Below are 23,313 nucleotides of genomic sequence, written 5' to 3' on the forward strand. Positions count from 1 at the left end.
CCGCTCCTCATGTGCCTGCCCAGTGCTGCCTCCCCCACCACACTGTACCGGGGTGGCTCATGCTCCTCACAGGAAGGAGCAGCAATAGCCAGGTGTGTGCTGTATGTACTGGGGTTTTTATGGGAAAGGGGGGCTGTGTATAACGTGGTTAGGGTTGGGGGGATGGGGGTGGGGCTGTGTGTGCTGTGCATGATATGTTGTTATATGGTACTTTGTGTAATATGGGGGGGGGGGGGCTGTGTGAGATGTAATGTGCTACCGGGTGTATTATTGGGGGTAGGGGGGTGCTGGGTATAATATAGTGTAATATGGTGCTGTGCACGATCTGTGATATGGGGGAGGAGCTCTGTGTGAAGTGTAATGTGCTACTCGGTGTAATACTGGGGCTGTGTATGCTGTGTATAATGTAGTGTAATATGGGTCCGGGTGTACTGGCTGCAATATGGGGGACTGGGGCTATGTATAATGTAATGTGATATGGTTCTGTGTGTACTGGCTGTAATATGGGGAAGTGGGGCTGTGTATAATGTAATATGGGTTAAACAAAGAAAAAAAAATTCCAGCTCTAATTAAACCACCAAGCTTAATATACTAATTGGTCTTCGGTTAATTACCTAAAATAAATGCAGCTCCCAATCGGGCAGTACTGGTATGCCCACCAATAAACAATAACACAAGATATAAGAATTATCAGGGAACGCATATATAGTCTTAAATTTATTACAATTTAAACAAAATAACATGTATCAACGGTAAAAAAAAAAAGTATATATAGATTGTAAGCTTGTGAGCAGGGCATTCCTACCTCTATGTCTGTCTCTTTTTACCCGGTTTTGTTCTATTACTGTTGTTCTAATTGTAAAGTGCAACGGAATATGCTGCACTATATAAGAAACTGTTAATAAATAATAAATATGTATATATATATATATATATATATATATATATAAAAATAATGTGCAAAAAAACTTCTTTTGTATCTACATATATCAAAAAACCTGGACTTAGAGTAATTTAAGCACAGTCTCTTGTTTATATAGGGTTAGTACTCCTTTAAGCCACAAACCAAGCACAGCCAATTTATAGCGTGTGTGTGTACTGGCTGTAATATGGGGAACTTTGGCCAGGACCGTAAGTAGGTGCGTACCAGTGGTGCCCGGCACACAGCGCAGATGCGCTGGAGGCTCAGGACCACTGGCAACCCCCGCCTGGCCACTCCGTCGCACTGTGGGATCCGGCCCTCCTCCCCCGCCATCACCACTCGGGCGTGCCTGGCGCCCAGCTGCATTGCCCGGCTCCCTCTCACATAGGTAGCCAGGGAGCGCTGCAGCTCCCCCTCCACTCCCTTCCTATGTGCTGGCAGAGATGACGTCCCAGCCCGCCCCCAGCCCACCCACAATGCAGTGCAGCGTAGGGTGGGAAGAGGAGAGGAGAGGCATGCCGGCTCGTCAAAGGTGAGTATCTCTCTCTCTCCTCCCCGTCGCCTGCCATAATGTGTAAATAAGGTGGACTGCCTGCCATAATGTGTACAAAAAGGGAGACTGCCTGACTCACTGTGTAAAAAAGGGGGACTATGCTGCTGTAGTGTATAAAAAAGGGGACTCTGCTGCCTAATGTGTAAAAATGGGACTTTGCCTGCCTAATGTGTAATAAAGGGAGGCTCTGTTGCTGTAATGTGTAAAAAGGGAGACTCTGCTGCTGTAATGTGTTAAAAAAAGGGGGGGACTCTGCCTGCCTAATGTGTAAAAAAGGGGGACTCTGCCTAATGTGTAAAATAGGGGGATTCTGTTGCTGTACTGTGTAAAAAAGGGGGCTCTGTTGCTGTAATGTGTAAAAAGGGGGACTCTGCTGCTGTAATGTGTAAAAAGGGGACTCTGCCTGCTCAATGGGTAAAAAGGGGAACTCTGCCGCTGTAATGTGTAAAATAAATGGGGACTCTGCCTGCCTAATGTGTAAAAAAGGTGGAAACTGCTGCTGTAATGTGTAAAAAGGGGGACTCTGCTGCTGTAATGTGTAAAAAAGGGGACTCTGCCTGCCTAATGTGTAAAAAAGGGGGACTCTGCCTGCCTAATGTGTAAAAAAGGGGGGCTCTGCTGCTGTAATGTGTAAAATAAATGGGGACTCTGCCTGCCTAATGTGTAAAAAAGGGGGACTCTGATGCTCTAATTTGTAAAAATGGGACTCTGCCTGCTTAATGTGTAAAAAGGGGGGCTCTGCTGCTGTAATGTGTAAAAAAGGTGGATACTGCTGCCATAATGTGTAAAAAAGGGAGACTCTGCCTGCATTACTGTTTAAAAGGGGACTTTGCCTGCCATAATGTGGAAAATAGAGTTCTGCCTTCCGTAATGTGGAAAAGGGAGCTCTGTGACACTTCCCCATGAAGCTACGCCCCTAATTTTTTGGCGTGCGCGCCTACACCACGCACTGACCCTGTTTTGTATAGGGGGGCGCTGATGCTGTTTCTTGCACACAGTGCTAAAATGTCTAGTTACGGCACTGACTGGGGCTATGTATAATGTAAGGTGGTACTGGGTGTACTGGCTGTAATATGGGGGAGTGGAGTTGTGTATAATGTAATGTATTGTGTTGCTGTGTCCCGACCGTAAGTAGGGTAGGGCACATAGCGCACTTTTCATACTGGCGCACCATCTACTCTTATGTAGCCCATACACTTGTGAGATATCAGGTACAATCCTTCGATTTCGACCGCATCTGTGAGAGAAACGAAGGATTGTATTGCACATTTTAGGTTCCTTGCGACACGATGCGCGGGCACGCCAGTCGAATCTCGCGTCTGAAGATAGTATGTGCTGCACTTAATATTTATCGCATCACAGTGCGATCACATGTGTTTTTAAAAATACATGCAATATATCGCACTGCGATGCGCGATGGGCACCCGCCGGGAGCGGCCAGATGCAGCTCCCACTCGGCGGTGACGTGCCCATCACGTGATTACCATGCAATCTATCGCATGATTGCACGGCAATCACTTTGGCAGTACAGGTGCGATTTGGTGTATGGGCACCATTACACTTATTGGCCGGCTCTGTCTGTATTGCTGTTGACAGTTGCAGCGCTGCCTGCTGTGTATATTACAGGGGTGGTCTTCTGTATGCCGAATGTCGGGATCCCGGCGCACAGTATACCGGCGGCGGAATCCCGACACCCGGCATACGACAACTATTCTCCCTCGTGGGGGTCCACGACCCCCATGGCGGGAGAATAAAATAGTGTGGCGCGCGCAACCGTGCCCGCAGCGTGGCGAGCCCGCAAGGGGCTCCTTTGCGCTTGCCACGCTGTCGGTATGCCGGCAGTCGGGCTCCCGGCGCCGGTATGCTGGGCGCCGGGAGCCCGAGCGCCGGCATACCGTACGACACCCATATTACAGCAGGCAGCGCAGGGCACCCCGAGTGTCAACCCCCTGTGTTGTGTGTAGTGCAGCTGGAGTCGTGGAACCGTGGGTCCCAAGGCTGCTCGCAGAGGAGGATGAAACGTGGAGCTGCGGGTTGTGCTGAAGTGCTGCTGTCTATACACACACACACACACACACACACACACACACACACACACACACACACACACACACACACACACACATTCTCTCTCTTGGGTGTAAGGGGCTCTGCCTGGTGTAATGTGTATAATGGACTCCCTGGCAAAATGTGTATAAGGGGCTACCTGGCGTTATGTGTATAATTGTCTCTACCGTGGCGTGATATGTATAAGGGGCTCTACTGTGGCGTAACGTGTTTAAGGGGTTCTACTGTGCGGTGTAATGTGACTAATGTACACTACTGTGCTGGTTAATCTAATGTGAATTCGATGGCCACGCCTTTCACATGAAGCCATGCCACTTTATTTTTCACACGCGCCTCTGGCGCGCACTGTCCCTATTCTGCATATGGGTGGATGGGGTAAACAATTATTTTTCTGGCACAGGTCGCGAAAATGTCTAGTTACAGCTCTGGCTGTGTAATGTAAAGAAATATGGTGCTATGTGTACTGGGTGTAATCTGGGGATTGTGTATAATGTAATGTAATATGGTACTGGGTACAATATGGGGAGGGGGGCTGTGTATAATATACTGTATTATAGTGCTGTGTGTACTGGATGTAATGTGTAATATACTGTCCGTTTCTTCTCAGAAATGTACACAGTATCTTAATTTAGTGCACCTGTATTATTACTCTAGTATACCTATAGTATTACCTTTTTTTTTCCTTTTTTGCTGCTTTTAGTACTAATTTTCACCTGCTATTGCAGGACACACCTCTGAGTGGCAATAAATACGCCTATAAGTAGTCCTCGACACGCCCTTTGGGCAAAGCATGACACCCCCCTTCAACGGCACGCCACGCTTAGTTCAGCGTATTCTGCTGCCGTCTGGAATTTCCCTGAAACTAGTGTTTGAAAGTAGGCAAGAAGTATGTACAACATACTGTTCCAAGGTGCATCCACATTTAAGCAACTGTTTTGTGGACTGATCCAGAGTTGAATGCAGTTCTGTTTGTGGAGCATACGGTACCTTGTGTGTGTTTGCACTGTGCATGCTCCATAGCCAAACAAGCCAAGAACAAGCAAAATTGTGCTTTTTTCAATAACATCTCCACTTACTGTATGACTGATGGGTGTTGTCACATTGGCAAAGTTCAGGCATGGTGTGTCGCTGCAACTGTGGGCTATGTAGAGTTGTGGAAATAAAGACATATCATTTTCAGACTGGTACAAATATACAGTATATGGGCAATATATTCATTTATTTCCTTGGAGCAATGCCGGGGCATATACATGATGGCTAATTTGCATTCAACTCTGATTTTCTAGGCCATTGACTCTCAATCTGGTGTATTAGTACTTGTTATTTGTTGAAATCATTCATCATTTGCTTGCCATCAATTACATCAGGCCCTGTCCTACACTTAGAAGCATACTTGTCTACTCTCCTGGTAAGGCCGGGAGGTTCCCGAAAATCTTGTGGCACTCCCGGTCCCCCGGGAAAGTGGGCAAGTCTCCCACATGCCGTTCACCCCACCCCCCGCGCCGCTCCCCTGCACTCACCGCATCCCCAAACTCACACGGCAACCCTTCACACAGAAGGGACGGTGCGATTATGCGATTGTATTTGTATGTAAACCATCAGGTTTGCATACAAAAAATGAATTAGGCACAGAATCAGTGAGACAGCTAAGGAGGGGGCAGTGAGATAGCTATGTGAGGGCAGTAAGATAGCTATGGTGGGGGCAGTGAGGTAGCTATGATGTGGCAGTGAGATAGCTATAGTGGAGGCAGTGAGACTGCTATGGTGGGGGCAATGAGACAGCTATTTGGGGGCAGTGAGACAGCTATTGTGGAGTAGTGAGATAGCTATGGTGGGGACAGTGAGAGAGCTCTGGTGTGGCAGTGAGATAGCTATGGTGGGGGCATTAAAACAGCTATGGTGGGGGCATTAAAACAGTTATGGTGGGGACAGTGAGAGAACTATGGCGTGGCAGTGAGATAGCTACGGTGGGGGCATTAAAACAGCTATGGTGGGGACAGTGAGAGAACTATGGTGTGGCAGTGAGATAGCTACGGTGGGGGCATTAAAACAGCTATGGTGGGGGCAGTGAGACAGCTACAGTATGGTGGGGGCAGTGAGACAGCTATGGTGGGGGCAGTGAGACAGCTATGGTGAGAGACAGTGAGATAGTTATGGTGGGGGCAGTGAGATAGCTATGGTGGGTGCCAGGGCCGCCATCAAGAGGGTGCCCTGTGTACAGATGTCCCGGGCCCGGCCACTCTGACAGAGTGGAGGGCCCAGGCTGCACACACAGCCAGCCGTTGCTATTCCCGGCGACCGCCGCCGGTGATACTGACCGCAGCACAGCTGCTGCCCCTTCATATCCTGCCTCCCCACCGCCGATCACAGCAAGCTGCAGCTTGCTGTTCGGCTTAATAAAGTTTCATTTATTCTGATGTGACGCAGCGTGACGTCATGACGTCACTTCGCGTCGGGTGAAGAGGAGCCGCGGAGCTAGGGACAGGAGGAGGCCGGCAGCAGCAAACAGCGTGGGAGAGACTGAGAGAGAGCAGAGAGATCGGATTTGTAGGTAAGTATGTATGTCTCTGTTTGTCTGTGACTGTGTGTTTTGTGAGAAGGGGGCCTGGGGCTGTGAGGACATGTGTACCTGGCACTGGGATCTGGGGGCATATCCGGCACTGGGGAGTGGGACATATCTGGCACTGGGGGCATATCTGGCACTGGGGGCATATCTGGTAGGCACTGTGGGGCATTTCTGTATCTGGCACTGGGCGCATATATGTATCTGGCACTGGGGGCATATCTGGCACAGGGGGAATATATGTATCTGGCACTGGGGGCATATCTGGCAGGCACTGTGGGGGCATTTCTGTATCTGGCACTGGGGTCATATCTATCAGCACATAAAACAGGAAAAAAAACACAAACACAAAACACTATACATAATGAATTAAAAACAACAGAAGTTAATCAAGACTATTCAAGAAAGGATTCAATACTAGACACCCCTCAACAGTACCCATTAAATTAGCGAATTCCAATTAATTTTTTCATTCAGACCACCTGGGGCACTGGTACCAAGCCTAGTGATCCACCTAGCTTCTTTAAGTAAGAGCTGTTTGGCTCTATCACCTCCCCTAAGAGTTAATGGCACGTGATCAATCATGAAATACCGAAGTGAATCGAGGGTATGGCCTGCACCTTTAAAATGTTTTGCCACCGGCTGGTCTATGAATTTACCCTCTAGGATGAGCTTAATGGCTGATCTATGTGCCGCCATGCGTTCAGAAAATTTGCAAATAGTTTGGCCCACATAAAATAAACCACATGGGCTGTGAGGAAGCGTTTCATGTGAGCTCCTGCAGCCCCACACATATACCGGCTGTTACCAGTGATTTACTGTACCCCACGGGCACACGGAGAAGGATACCTGTGCCCTTTGTCACCCAGGACGAGGGGCTTCGGTCGCGGAGCCGGGGAGCCCTTTTAAGGGTTCCCGCGGGTTGCGGCCTTCCCCTCCATCAGAAGCCGGGGACTGGAGTACGGATTCCCCCCCCTTACAGAGCGCAGACCTGCGACCTGCGGACGGCGAAACCCGGGAGACGAACTCACCATACCCCGAGGACTACAGGCGAGTGAAGGGAGTTACCCCCCGAGCCGGAGCTATCTGGGGATCTCTGCAAGTGAGGTCGGAAGACGGAGCTCTGAGCGGCTGACGGCGGCGGTCTCAAGCGGCGGGTGAGTCATACGCTGGTGCTTCCCAGCGTCTCACCGCGGCTATCTCTCCCCGCTGCCCCGACACACAAAACAAACATTTTTTCTCCTACCACGGGTCATCACAATACCGGCCCTCGTAGGGGCTTTATCCTGGCCCTGCTCACATCCCCGGCCTGCCAGACGGGTCGGCGGGAGACACGGCGGCCATATTAGCCGAGGTTGCTCTCGCTTAGTATCCCACTCCTGGGCCAGGGAATATAAAAGTACAGCATAACCCTGCATTGCAGCGGGGGATGGGAGTGCTCGCGGTCCGGAGTCTGGGCAACTGCATATCCCTTCACCTACCCTCCCCAGATTCGCTGTACTACGTCAGGTCTGAGCTCCCACAGAACAGGTCCATAGGGTCCAAGCACACCTCATAGGCGCTGTTCCCCCATCTGGCTGCACTGCCTCATACATACGGCCGACGGGGCACCTCAACGCACAGCACCTAGGGAGACACACTACCTGGCACGAGCTCTCCCCCTCCTAATCATTCACCACTGTTAGCCGACATATAATTGTGGGCTTGCGGGCACTGATACCACCAGGGGCACCCTCAGGGCGCCATCTCCTACGCCCACATAGACAACGGATGCGGCCCATTGGACGACCCCAACAGTGACCCTGGGAGATCCTAAACTAACTGGGAGTTCAAGGGTGTACCTTTCCACCTCAGCGCACTCGATCGGGCTCTGCGGGCCATCCTCCTGTGAACCGCTTACCATGTGATCTTGTCATGCAGCGCTCCAGGTCCCGTGTGCGATCCTAATGCCCTAGGAGCTCCCCCATACCTGCCCAGGTGTTGACTACCAATTTTTCTCACCCCTCACCACCACGATGCCTAAAGGGGGGAAAAAGACGAACGCCCATAACTTGGTGGGCTACTTCAAGAATTCTACCCCATCCTCCACCCGGAAAACTGCCTCACCTCCACCCTCCTCTGACCGGGACTCGGATGATGACTCTTCCTCTACACCCGCCACAAAAGCAGACGTCGCCCTTCTCCTGTCCGAAATGCGCAACATTAAAAAATCAATCCGCGCGGAGGTACAGGAGGCTATATCGGGCCTGAAAAACGATGTGGACAACCTGGGCTCCAGAGTTGACGCCATCGAAAGAAAACAAGAAGAGCTCATCGCCTTCCAACAAGAATCGGAACAGGAGATGACCCAAATGCGTACCGATGTTATGCTGTTGGCAGATAAACAAGAAGATTTAGACAACAGAGGCCGTCGGAACAATCTTCGAATCCGTAATGTTCCCGAAACGGTGGAGCAAACCCACCTCATGGATTACCTGTTCCGCCTCTTCCGCACTCTCGCCCCCTCTGTTCCAGACGACATGTTACTCCTAGATAGAGCTCACAGAGCCCTGCGTCCTAGATCCCAGGATGCTAAAACACCGAGAGATGTGATCCTACGGTTTCACTACTTTGCGGTCAAAGATCAAGTTTTCGCCAAAGCCCGGAGGTCTCCGGTTACCTCTTTCGAAGGCTCAGATCTTTCAATCTTCCAGGACCTGTCACCGGTTACGCTGAATAGGAGGCGGGAACTAAAGGACATAACCAAAGCCCTGAGAGACAACAACATCAGATATAGATGGGGCTTTCCCTTTGCCCTCCAGGTCAGGGCGGATGGTAAATTCCTCTCCGCCAGATCTCCTGACGAAGCCCTACAACTGCTCCGTCAACTGAACATCTCCGGCCCCCCGGCCGCATCTCAACGACCTCTACCAGTCAACACCTCCCCTCCCCTCACGGCCCCATCCCCAGAATGGAACACAGTTGGACCGGCAACACGTGCCTCTTTGGATACATGAGCCGACATATGTTAAAGGCCTTACAGGACCGTGATACCCGAACGGGCTCTCAGCGTACCACGGGGGATCTCGTTGTGCTTTGCTGAGACTCGCATGGGGTGCAAAACCCTCTATATAACAATTATTTACTGTTTATTGCCCTGCTGCATGTCTGGCGGGCGGGCCTTCTCGGGCCCCTAGGGCAGGGGCTCCCCGCGGCTGGCCGCGGGGGCTTCTGTCCTCGGCGGCCCGACTGGGCCGCGGCCTCTCTCTTATTACTTTATACTACTCTTAGTGTTGCTATTGTTGCCTTGTGATTGCCATGCCGTGTTTACCCTTGGTTCCTTTGTGCTCCCTTTCCTCCCTCCCCCCCCCCCCCCCCCCTCCACTCACCCCCCATTCGATGGCGCGGAGCCCTCTAGACAATTGCTGTTGACCGCTTATTGCCTTGGTGAATGTGTTTTGGGTGGGCCTTCCCGGGCTCTTGGGACAGGGACCCGCGCGCCTGGCCGCGCGGGCTCCTGTCCCGGGTGACCCGACTGGGCCGAACCTTCTTTTCCTAATCTAAACCGATCCCAATACTACTACTGTTGCTTCGTAATAGACATACCATGTGTACCTTCAGTTTCCTCGAACTTGCTTTTCTCCCCCCCCCCTGTTGGATCCTTCTACCTACCAACCGCAATATGCGGCTCACCCCCTTCCACTCCCCCCTCCCCCTCTCTCCTCCCTTCCCTGTTAGCTCCTTTGGCCTATAAGCCGCAATACATACATTTAAATTGAGTTTGTTCACACACGGGACCCGGTCTCCGCTCCGATCGGCCGGGTTCATCCACCCCCCACTCGACCTCCGAGGTCGACGTCGGACGAACTAGACCTGCGGGTCTCCTTCTTCCTTGGGTCCGACTAGTGAGAATGGAATTTCTCTGTTATCAAGATACTGGTACTAATCTTTGCCTGTGCTCCTTCTGTTCTCTTACTCTCTCTCCCCCTCTTTCTCTGATTTCCTCCCCTTTCCTTTCCCCTCTCTCCCCAGGGGTCCCGCTGATGCGCTTCCACAGGAATTGTGCTCCACCTCAACATCATGGTTCTTAGAATAATTACCCTAAACACGAAGGGATTAAACAGCCCACGTAAACGCTCTTTTTTATTCCAGTCCCTTAAACAACTTAGGGGTGACATCGTATTCCTACAGGAGACCCACTTCTCGGGTAAGTCGCATCCCGAACTTAGATCAAAATCTTTCCCACAATCTTTCCATGCTTGCGACCCCATGCGCAAGAAGAAGGGGGTCTCTATACTCTTTGCCAGCCACCTAGATTTTACCCCCTCTGAAATACTGAGGGACCCTGAAGGCAGATACTTGCTATTAGTAGGGTTGCTAAACGGATCCCCCTATACGTTCTTGAACGTATATGCTCCAAACCAGCTTCAGGCCCCTTTCTTCCGCTCCCTAAATAGCCTCTTAGCCTTGCACAGAAACGGCAGCGTGGTGTTGGGGGGGGACTTTAATATAACTCTGGATAGCGACCTGGACAGATCAAAACCTCTGCCCAGATCCATGCGCTCCTCTCACTCGCGCAACGCAGCCGCTCTAAACCACCTGCTGTCACAGCACCTCCTCTTCGACACCTGGAGAGTGAAGGAGTCAAATGCTAGGGATTACACATATTATTCCCCCATTTTCGATGTTTACACAAGACTGGACATGATATTCCTAAGTGCGGAGCCAGCCCAATGTATCCTTGACGCCTCCATCCACCCTAGCACATGGTCAGACCACGGCCCGGTTTCTGCGGACGTCCCTGGCCCGCACCCTCCCGTTCGACACCCCGTTTGGAGGCTGAATGACAGACTCCTTCTGAACCCTCAAACAAAAGCTCACATAGCTGCCGAAATCTTACACTACTTTAAAACGAATACATCCCCATCTATTTCCCCTATGTTATTATGGGACGCCCACAAAGCAGTAATACGCGGACGCCTGATTAGTGCCTCATCTTATAACAAGAGGACCAGATCCAAACGCATACGGGAGCTCTCGGACTTAGTGACGTCCCTCTCACAAAAACACAAAAAAACAGGGTCCGAAGCAGATCTCTCGTCCCTGTCCGCGGCCAGGGGAGAATTAAACATGCTCCTGACGGCGAAGGTAGAGACTAGCCTGAAATGGCTTAATCAGTCCTTTTACGAAAAAGGGGATAAAGCTGACCGACTACTAGCTTCTAGACTTCGGGCTAAACTTGCTAGGAACAATGTCCTATCTATCCAGTCCTCCTCTGGCAAGAAAACAGCTGATCCTAAATGTATTACTGAAGCTTTCTCTCGCTTCTACGAAAAGCTGTACAATGCCCATGGGCCCACTCAATCGAACCCGGACTTTCATGAGGCCATCCGTGCCTTCCTATCCCAATGCCGACTGCCTTGTTTGAGCCCATTGGACGCTGCAGGATTAAACTCAAAGATCTCCGACGAAGAAATAGCCACCGTGGTTAAAGCCCTAAAACTTACCAAGGCGCCGGGCCCAGACGGCTTTACGGCCGCCTATTACAAGACTTTTCTTCCCCAACTTGCACCCCACCTCTCATCCCTCTTCAACGCTGTTTTACAGGGAGCTTCTTTCTCCAAATCGGCTCTGGAGGCTAAAATTATAGTTATTCCCAAGGACGGTAAAGACGCTTCTAATTGCGCTAACTATAGACCTATCTCGCTACTTAACTCGGATATCAAGATCTACGCAAAAATTTTAGCCCTCCGATTGAATAGTGTATTACCACACCTTGTCCATAATGATCAGGTGGGATTTATCCCCGGCCGCCAAGCCCGAGACAACACAAGACGTGTTGTTAGTCTTGCTCACTACATCAACCTTACGCACACTCCTGCTCTTTTGCTTTCTCTGGACGCGGAGAAGGCGTTTGACAGGATAGGTTGGCCCTTTCTATTCGAAACTCTTGCCCATTTCGGCTTTCATGGGGAATTTCTCACAGGAATCCAGGCCTTGTACTCTAGCCCTTCCGCCAGAGTATCTGTGAATGGAGTGCAGTCGGACCCCCTAGTTATCTCCAACGGCACCAGACAGGGCTGCCCACTCTCGCCTCTGATCTTTGCCTTAGTTATAGAGCCATTAGCAGCCCGCATTCGAGCCTCGCCCGACATCGGGGGGCTGACGGTGGGGGGCTCTACTTACAAAATCTCTTTGTTTGCAGACGATGTCCTCCTATCGCTTTCCTCACCACACACTTCTTTGCCGAACCTTTTTGACCTCCTCCTTGAATATGGCCATGTCTCGGGGTACAAAGTTAACTGGTCCAAAACGGAGGCCCTCCCTTTCCACATCCCCCCTCCCCGATTATCCCACATGCAAAGCAACTTTAAATTCACCTGGTGCGCTTCTAAAATTCGGTATCTGGGGATCTTTATTACACGCCGCTACGGAGACTTATATAAGGAAAACTTTTCGCCACTGCTCAAAAACCTTAAAGCCGACCTCCATAAATGGCAATCACTAATTATCTCATGGCTGGGTCGCATTGTAGCTCTGAAAATGAACATTGTCCCCCGCTTACTTTATTTGTTTCAGACACTACCAGTGAAGGTTCCGGAATCTGTGTTAGCACAAGTCCACTCATGGTTGCTCCGATTTGTGTGGAGAAACAAGGTGCCTAGAATAGGCTTCTCAACTCTGAGCAAACCAGTGCAGGAAGGAGGTAGAGGTTTCCCAGACATCCGTCTATATTATTTGGCCTCCCATCTCAGCCAGGCGGTAACCTGGTTCGCCCCTACACAGACTTTACGCTGGCTTCAGCTGGAGACGGCACTTTGCCACATCCCATCTTTGTCATCCCTACTCCTATCCCCTCTTAGAACTAGATCTCCCCACCTACAACTGCACCCGGTGCTAGACTTCACCTGTCAGATCTGGGACTATTGCACGCGTCGCTTTCACTTACTGTCATCTCCCTCGGCGCTTACCCCCTTATGGGACAACCCTTCCTTCGCACCGGGTCAGTCACTGACCCGATCGGGTCCATGGGTGGAACGGAACATCCGCTTTGCTCTGGACATGCTCTCCGATGGAACCTGCGCTCCTCTATCGGACATCATGACGAAATTCGACTTCCCGGAGGCGAACCCTTTCACCTATTTCCAGCTGAGACATTTTGTCACTTCTTTATCAAACTCGTCCCCGTTCCAACCTCTCACCACGCTGGAGTCCTACTGTTATCACAAACCACTCGAGCGAGGAATCATCTCTCTGCTGTATTCCCTTCTCCAGACTCGGGATCAGAAGACGCCCCCGGCCTTCGTACTCCAGTGGGAACGGGATCTAGGACCGGTGCCGGATGACTATGATTGGTCGGACATCTTCACTGCGGTCGCGAAGTCCTCTATCTCAACCCTGGTAAAGGAAAACGCATATAAAATCTTATACAGGTGGTATCTTGTCCCCTCAAGACTTCATAAAATGTTTCCATCCTCATCACCCATGTGCTGGAGAGAATGCGGGGAACATGGCTCTTTCCTCCATATTTGGTGGACGTGCCCTAAAATCACAATATTCTGGGATGCAGTCGCACACCTGCTGAGTGCAGTACTCCAGACTCAAGTACAAAAAACCCCTTGGTCCTTCCTGCTAGGCCTCCCCATTACTACCGCTCCCCCAAACTCCGGTAAAATACTGACACAGATCCTAAACGCAGCTAGATGCTCAATTGCCCTTCAATGGAAACAGAGGGAGCCCCCCCCTATTAAGCAAGTCATCAACAAAGTATGGTATCTCGCAAGCATGGAAAAAATCACTGCATACCTCCATAATAGATCTTTCCAGTTTCTCCTGAGTTGGGAACTATGGTTCGACTCACAGGCTCCCGCAAGTGGATTACGATCCCCCGGGAGCTCGATGGCTCTCCTGCTCTGAGTTCGGTGATCTCCTATCCTGACGAGTAGTTACAAGCTTGCCCTTAAATGTGACCTCTTCGTGTCCCTCAGGTAGCACTTTCCCTCTATATACTAACGCCCTATACGAGGTCAGCGGATCGAGGAGGCGCACTAGCGGCGCCCCCAAACCTGGGTCTTCCCCCCCCCCCTATCCTATTCCCGTCCCGTCTTGTCCCGTTCCCCCTTCTCTCTCCTCATGCTCTCTCTTTCTTTCCTTAGACTTCGTCTTTCTAATGCCATAGTTAAGTACGTAATCTCCGGTTCCCACCCGACAGTAGGATCTCTTTTTTCTCTTTTTTTTCTTTGTGCGTGTTTTTTTTTTCTATTTCTCTCACCCAGAGGTATAATCCATAACTGTTTCTCGTTTTAACAAATGTATGATTAATGACTCATATGTTATCTTATTCTTCTTATTTACCTCCTTTCTTTCCTGTCGCAAGCTGGGAACCGCATGATCTTTGTTCTAAGGTTATATCTCTGTTTTTGGTTGTATTTGTTACATGAGAACAGCTCACCCCACGTGTGGTGGGGAGCTGTGATGATATTCATAACCTAAAAATTAAAATAAACAATTTAAAAAAAAATAAAAAAAATAAACCACATGAACACACAATAACATAAACCACAAAAGAAGTGGAACAGGTCAGCACAAACCTAATATCATAGTTCTTATTACCATGGGGGTGTTTGAATGTTTTACAGTTAAGCATTTACTTACAAGTGGCGCAGCCACTACACTTATAACAGCCAGGCAATTTTTAATAAACATTAGGGTTTCTCAAAACACCCATACCAGCAGAGGCGTAACTAGGGTATTTGGAGCCCAGGGCAAGATGTAAAATGGCGCCCCTCCCCCCCCCCCCAAAAAAAAAGCACACAAAAAGAGGCATGTGCGCGCGCCTGAAAAATGGGCGTGGCCACACACCAGAAGGGGTGTGGCCACTGAAAATGGCCCACAGTGCCAGTTACATTGCCCCACAGTGCCAGATACATGCCCCGCAGTGCCGGATACATGCCCCACAGTGCCAGTTACATTGCCCCACAGTGCCAGTTACATTGCCCCACAGTGCCAGTTACATTGCCCCACAGTGCCAGTTACATTGCCCCACAGTGCCAGAGACAATGCCCCACAGTGCCGGATACATGCCCCACAGTGCCAGTTACATTGCCCCACTGTGCCAGATACATGCCCCACAGTGCCAGTTACATTGCCCCACTGTGCCAGATACATGCCCCACAGTGCCAGTTACATTGCCCCACTGTGCCAGATACATGCCCCACAGTGCCGGATACATGCCCCACAGTGGCAGTTACATTGCCCCACTGTGCCAGATACATGCCCCACAGTGCCAGTTACATGCCCCACAGTGCCAGTTACATGCCCCACAGTGCCAGATACATGCCCCACAGTGCAAGGCCCCACTCAGTGCCACTTACATGCCCCATTTGGTGCCAGATACATGCCCCACTGTGCCTGTGCCCCCCCCCCCCCGTTCACTCACCGGCCGCTTATGTGAGGGGAGGAGAGTGCAGCGCAGCGCCTCTCCTTCCCCTCACCGCCTCTTCTTCCCCTCACTGCTCCGTCCAGGTCTCCCGTCCCATCTCCGGTGGCTGTGTCTGGCACCGGTTCGCTAGCCAATCAGAGCTCGCGGACCGGCAGCCAATCAGGAGCCGGTCCGCAAGCTCTGATTGGCTAACGTCGGAGACCGGACACAGCAGCGCTGCTGGCAGCGCTGCTAGTGCTGGCAGCGGCGGTGAGGGGAGGGAGAGATGCTGCGCTCTCCTCCCCTCACATTTAGGGTTGACGGGGCGAGTGGGGCATGATGCCCTGGCCGGTGGCGGCGCCCCCCTCTCCTGGGCCTGCCAAGGCGCCCAGGGCACGTGCCCCACTCGCCCTACCCTAGATACGCCTCTGCATACCAGTAATGTCTGTTCTTACAACTCTATCTTTGATGTTTCTTCCACGATGGAAGGACATCAACGGAGTAGATTTATGAAATACTTTAAGGTCGGGGTCAGATGCCACAATAGGACACAAGGCCTTAGTGGCTCTACTAACACCAAAACTAGAAGATGTAAAATCACTAGGAAATGGTATCCTTTTTTTTATATACTTGGTGGTTGGATTAAGTAAGGTCTCATGGGACATCCCCAACACTTCTTCTTTTTGAGCTAACAGTATATTAGGGTCGTACCCCCGGGCAGCAAAATTGGAAACTAATGCATCCAACTCATCAGGTATCTTTGATGGATCGGAAGCAATACGTGCTACTCACATCATCTGAGAGCACGGGAGGCCATTCTTAAGGGGTTCTGGATGGTGGCTGGATGCCAATAGTAGGGTATTACGATCCGTAGGTTTATGAAAAACCTCAGTGGACATCTGTCTATTCACAAGCCGGATATTAACATCCAGAAAATGTATTTCTGAAGTACTGAACGTGTACGTTAATTTAATGGAAGACTCAGAGCCATTGATTTCATTCATGATGTTAACTAAAGCATCCTGACCCCCACCCCATAACAGAAAAATATCATCAATATAGCGACAAAACATGAAGATATTGCCACTTATATCAGGATTATCAAAGAAAATTTTGCGTTCTTGCTCAAACATGAAGATGTTAGCATACGACGGGGCCACGGGGGACCCCATCGCACATCCTCTGCGCTGCAAAAAAAAGGAACCATCAAATAAAAAATAATTCCGGTTAAGGGTCAAATCAAGTAAGGAAAGGATCAAATCATGATCAAACACACTAGGCAAGAGCTCAGCCTCCAGAAATGTTCTCATAGCCAAAAGGCCATCACCATGAGGGATGGACGTATAGAGGCTACAAACGTCCAGACAACAAAGTAAAGTTCCATCAGGAATATTAGACATCGCTTGAAGCTTCTTAAGAAAGGAGGTATTGTCTTTCAGGTAAGTGTCCCGATGTGGAAGCAAAGGTTGCAAAATAGAGTCCAGGAGCTGGGCCACTGATCGATACAGAGAGTCTGGAGCCGAAATAATCGGGCGTCCCCCCCGGTTCTTATGTAGTTTGGGAAGCGTATATAGAAGAGGGACCTTAGGGTACTTGATACTTAAAGCTCTACAGATTTTATCGGGAAGCTTACCCGACACTTTAGCTGTATTCAAAATCCCCTTGAGCTCCTTCTGAAATTGAGAGGTAGGATCAGTCAACAACTTCTGATACACTTCCCTATCTGATAACTGAGAGTAGATTTAATCCCTATAGAATTGTAAGTCCAAAACAACAATGGCACCGCCCTTGTCGGCGGGCCTAATAACTATGTCATCATAGGTAGCAAGGGACTTGAGAGCCTGGGTTTCACTTTTCGACAGGTTAAATTTCATCTTGGCTGGAGCAGCTGTAAATTTCGTAATGGACTCATCTAGTAATCTATGGAATGATTTAAGTGATGCGTTTGAAGACACAGGATCAAATGTGGATCTGGATGTACGTTTAAAAAAATTGGAGAAGATTGAGGAATCACAGGTATCTGGTGAATTTTGAAAAAACTCTTTAAGTATGAGTTTCCGTGAGAAAGAGTGAAGGTCCTTAATCCAATTAAAGGCATCATGTAAATTGGTAGGAACAAAACTGAGTCCCTTACTGAGGACTGAGATCTCAGCCTCCTCAAGGTTTCGTTGTGACAAATAGAAAATCAGCGATGTTGTTTCAATGTTACGGCTCTTACCCCTTTGTTTTTGGCCACCCCGGCGGGTGGCAGAGAGGCTATAGGGTTTGCAACTGCCCGGGTGCGCTCCTCTAAAGGGGCACCCCTGCTGCCAGAGCCGAATTTGAGCGAGGCACATCTCTATCTCTTGCAGAGGATCTTTTATGCCAGGGCCTTCGGGCTCTCGGCTGTTTCCGATATGCATTAGTAGACTCACCCCCAGACAACCACGATATACCTGATAATCCTCATAGTCGGCATCCACAGCCAATTTCTTATTCCTCTTAAACTTCAACAGCTCATTTTTATATTGTAGGCATTGTGACTCCAATTTCCTGATCCAATCCTGTGAAGGGTCATCTTTCAAATTTTTAATATGATCCTTTTCAAATGCCACGATTTTAGATCTCGTAGCAATAAGTTCTTTATTTGCTTCATCAATAACTAAAATCATAAGGTCAAATGCGCATTTATTTAAAATCGCCACCCACTCACGCACGAAATCTGAGTTATTACGCCCAATAGTAGGTATGTTTCGCACTCGGAACCCTCTGGGGATTTTATGTTCCCGGAAATACTCAGAGAGAGAGGTCCCATGTAGGAGAAAGTCAATTTCTCTGCACTTGAGTCTCCAGATTTGATGGAATAATGTTTCAGCATTACCAGTTGTGTCTGAATCAATCAGACATTCCTTGAATAGAATCTGATCAATCTCTGTTTGTGTAAAACTAAACGTCTCTCCCAAATCAGAAATCTTCATGTTGCGACAACCAGGTGTCAAAGTTGAAAAATATTGTAATGCATACACCATGTACTAACCCCATACACATGCCCGCTGCGCGTGCACTTGTTCCGCCGTGCGTGCACGTATCCGCAATTTGCGTAGGATCGCTCCTGCGATCATGCGGGTGGTATGGGTATTTACGGTGGAGTTTGTGAGCGCATAGAGGGTTATCAGAACATTACATATTTAACCCAAATAGTGCACATTTTACACATAGCCACTCCGCACCACATCAGCAAGTATCAACAGTTTAAATGATTCCAGGGCTAAGGGATTCGCCTTTGCATGATAGGAAGGGACAGACAAAGGTTATAAGGTGATGCCTAGTATCCAGCTGTAGGGTATTTTAAGGGTAACATTCCGGTGCCGGTTAGAGAAAGATCGCATGTTCCAGCATATAGTTATGTGCAGAAGTAGAATATAGATATAAACTGTATTTACTGTATATTATGTATGCGGCGGGAATCCAGAGGATACCACCCACAAGAGCAGTTGAGAAAGACATCGCCCACCTTTTCAAATCAATCTATGACCTCTCCTGTAATGTAAAGATGCATCTCTGTGTCCAATAGACAAAGGGATTACAGTGACCATTGTATTGTATATGGAAGTTGTGTATAAAAAGCCTGTTGTTGCCTGGCTGGTCAGAAGACTCTGAACGCTTTCTACCTGATAAGCGGAGGACTGGTCCAGGTTGCGTAAGCGAACATTCTCACATATGTACATTGACTGTAGCCATTATTCTGTTGTAGATTTATCTTGTTAGCTTTGTAGTGTATAACTTGTACTGTTATCCCCTTTCAAATAATCCACTGTGGTCTAAGAACCCAGCGATTAACTACATATCGGTGTTGTGTCTTCATTTCCCTGCTAGGGTTTAAAGTGTATTTAACTGTATAAGGTTTTAAAGTGTATTGATAAGGTGTGTACGCATAGCGGGTATTTTATACCATCAGCGCTGCGTAAAGGTTTAAAGTGTATCATCATTGCAGTGCTTTGCGGCACAAGGTTTAGAGTGTAAGAATAACATTGCATTGCATCACAAATAAGGTTTAAAGTTTAGCAAGAGTGTGCGCGCACTGTGCGTACTCTATACACCCAGCGCGACGTGTGTACGCAAAGTACGTACGTCGTACGGGACTCTGTACGCAAATAGCGTGCGAAGTGCGTAGCGTGTGTATTAAGTCTAGCGGCCGTAGCGGCTCTATGGTAAAAGTGTGTTTAAAGGTATAGCTTTATGGTTTAAGATAATATCGACATTATCACAGGGGCATCCTGGGGGAGAGATGCTGCAATATCCATGCTATAGCAGTAGCCTCTAGGATACCAGAAGGTAAACACCGTATAAATCAACAGCTTCTCAACGTCATGGGTGCCATGCAACACGTGCTTATATGCAAAGCACTAACATAAGAATACAGCAGCAACCGGCACTCCAAAAAACAGTCAAATTGCTCAGGTGCCAGAACACTCAGTATGTAGAAGTCCAGACAAAGAACGGCACTCAGAGACAGCAGCAGGTCAATACATATTTCTCTGACGTCCTAGTGGATGCTGGGGACTCCGAAAGGACCATGGGGAATAGCGGCTCCGCAGGAGACTGGGCACAAAAGTAAAAGCTTTAGGACTACCTGGTGTGCACTGGCTCCTCCCCCTATGACCCTCCTCCAAGCCTCAGTTAGATTTTTGTGCCCGAACGAGAAGGGTGCATACTAAGGGGCTCTCCTGAGCTGCTTAGAGTAAAAGTTTAAAGTAGGTTTTTTATTTTCAGTGAGACCTGCTGGCAACAGGCTCACTGCACCGAGGGACTAAGGGGAGAAGAAGCGAACTCACCTGCGTGCAGAGTGGATTGGGCTTCTTAGGCTACTGGACATTAGCTCCAGAGGGACGATCACAGGCCCAGCCATGGATGGGTCCCAGAGCCGCGCCGCCGGCCCCCTTACAGAGCCAGAAGACTGAAGAGGTCCGGAAAATCGGCGGCAGAAGACGTCCTGTCTTCAATAAGGTAGCGCACAGCACCGCAGCTGTGCGCCATTGCTCTCAGCACACTTCACACTCCGGTCACTGAGGGTGCAGGGCGCTGGGGGAAGGCGCCCTGAGACGCAATAAAAACACCTTATATGGCAAAAAATACATCACATATAGCTCCTGGGCTATATGGATGCATTTAACCCCTGCCAATTTTTCCATAAAAAAGCGGGAGAAAGGCCGCCGAGAAGGGGGCGGAGCCTATCTCCTCAGCACACTGGCGCCATTTTTTCCTCACAGCTCCGTTGGAGGAAAGCTCCATGACTCTCCCCTGCAGTCCTGCACTACAGAAACAGGGTAAAACAAGAGAGGGGGGGCACTAATTTGGCTGATAAATATATACAGCAGCTATATCAGGGAGAAACACTTATATAAGGTTATCCCTGTATATATATAGCGCTCTGGTGTGTGCTGGCAAACTCTCCCTCTGTCTCCCCAAAGGGCTAGTGGGGTCCTGTCCTCTATCAGAGCATTCCCTGTGTGTGTGCTGTGTGTCGGTACGTTGTGTCGACATGTATGAGGAGGAAAATGGTGTGGAGGCGGAGCAATTGCCTGTATTAGTGATGTCACCCCCTAGGGAGTCGACACCTGACTGGATGGTCTTATGAAAGGAATTACGTGATAGTGTCAGCACTTTACAAAAGACTGTTGACGACATGAGACAGCCGGCAAATCAGTTAATACCTGTACAGGCGTCTCAAACACCGTCAGGGGCTCTAAAGCGCCCGTTACCTCAGATGGTCGACACAGACACTGACTCCAGTGTCGACGGTGAGGAAACAAACGTATTTTCCAGTAGGGCCACACGTTACATGATCACGGCAATGAAGGAGGTTTTGAACATTTCTGATACTACAAGTACCACAAAAAAGGGTATTATGTGGGGTGTGAAAAAACTACCCATAGTTTTTCCTGAATCAGATGAATTAAATGAGGTGTGTGATGAAGCGTGGGTTTCCCCCGATAAAAAACTGCTAATTTCTAAAAAATTAATGGCATTATACCCTTTCCCGCCAGAGGTTAGGGCGCGTTGGGAAACACCCCCTAGGGTAGATAAGGCGCTCACACGCTTATCAAAACAAGTGGCGTTACCGTCTCCTGATACGGCCGCCCTCAAGGAACCAGCTGATAGGAAGCTGGAAAATATCCTAAAAAGTATATACACACATACTGGTATTATACTGCGACCAGCAATCGCCTCAGCCTGGATGTGCAGTGCTGGGGTGGCTTGGTCGGATTCCCTGACTGAAAATATTGATACCCTGGACAGGGACAATATATTATTGACTATAGAGCATTTAAAGGATGCATTTCTATATATGCGAGATGCACAGAGGGATATTTGCACTCTGGCATCAAGAGTAAGTGCGCTGTCCATTTCTGCCAGAAGAGGGTTATGGACGCGACAGTGGTCAGGTGATGCGGATTCCAAACGGCATATGGAAGTATTGCCGTATAAAGGGGAGGAGTTATTTGGGGTCGGTCTATCGGACCTGGTGGCCACGGCAACGGCTGGGAAATCCACCTTTTTACCCCAGGTCACCTCTCAGCAGAAAAAGACACCGTCTTTTCAGGCTCAGTCCTTTCGTCCCCATAAGGGCAAGCGGGCAAAAGGCCACTCATATCTGCCCCGGGGCAGAGGAAGGGGAAAAAGACTGCAGCAGACAGCCTCTTCCCACGAACAGAAGCCCTCCCCCGCTTCTGCCAAGTCCTCAGCATGACGCTGGGGCCTTACAAGCGGACTCAGGCACGGTGGGGGCCCGTCTCAAGAATTTCAGCGCGCAGTGGGCTCACTCGCAAGTGGACCCCTGGATCCTGCAGGTAGTATCTCAGAGGTACAAATTGGAATTAGAGACGTCTCCCCCTCGCCGGTTCCTGAAGTCTGCTTTACCAACGTCTCCCCCCGACAGGGAGGCAGTATTGGAAGCCATTCACAAGCTGTATTCCCAGCAGGTGATAATCAAGGTACCCCTCCTACAACAGGGAAAGGGGTATTATTCCACGCTGTTTGTGGTACCGAAGCCGGACGGCTCGGTGAGACCTATTTTAAATCTGAAATCCTTGAACACTTACATACAAAGGTTCAAATTCAAGATGGAATCACTCAGAGCAGTGATAGCGAACCTGGAAGAAGGAGACTATATGGTGTCTCTGGACATCAAGGATGCTTACCTCCATGTCCCAATTTGCCCTTCTCACCAAGGGTACCTCAGGTTTGTGGTACAGAACTGTCACTATCAGTTTCAGACGCTGCCGTTTGGATTGTCCACGGCACCCCGGGTCTTTACCAAGGTAATGGCCGAAATGATGATTCTTCTTCGAAGAAAAGGCGTCTTAATTATCCCTTACTTGGACGATCTCCTGATAAGGGCAAGGTCCAGAGAACAGTTAGAGGTCGGAGTAGCACTATCTCAAGTAGTACTACGACAGCACGGATGGATTCTAAATATTCCAAAATCGCAGCTGATTCCGACGACACGTCTGCTGTTCCTAGGGATGATTCTGGACACAGTACAGACAAAGGTGTTTCTCCCGGAGGAGAAAGCCAGGGAGTTATCCGACCTAGTCAGGAACCTCCTAAAACCAGGCCAAGTGTCAGTGCATCAATGCACAAGGGTCCTGGGAAAAATGGTGGCTTCTTACGAAGCGATTCCATTCGGCAGATTCCACGCAAGAACTTTTCAGTGGGATCTGCTGGACAAATGGTCCGGATCGCATCTTCAAATGCATCAGCGGATAACCCTGTCTCCAAGGACAAGGGTGTCTCTCCTGTGGTGGTTACAGAGTGCTCATCTTCTA

The 23,313-nt window shown here is 49.4% G+C and overlaps 1 long non-coding RNA gene across 1 annotated transcript in view; it reads right to left on the minus strand.

The window, feature by feature from the left end:
* Window positions 1–4,618: 4,618 nt before the first annotated feature.
* Window positions 4,619–23,313, minus strand: part of LOC134894282 (uncharacterized) — a 54,242-nt gene continuing 35,547 nt past the window's right edge. The window contains exons 2-3 of the long non-coding RNA XR_010171775.1: window positions 14,440–14,573; window positions 4,619–4,683 (exon numbers count right to left, since the gene is read on the minus strand). This is a non-coding gene — a long non-coding RNA (uncharacterized LOC134894282). The remainder of the gene's footprint in view (window positions 4,684–14,439; window positions 14,574–23,313) is intronic.

This window comes from Pseudophryne corroboree, chromosome 1 (genome assembly GCF_028390025.1).
Source record: "Pseudophryne corroboree isolate aPseCor3 chromosome 1, aPseCor3.hap2, whole genome shotgun sequence".
NCBI lineage: Eukaryota > Metazoa > Chordata > Amphibia > Anura > Myobatrachidae > Pseudophryne > Pseudophryne corroboree.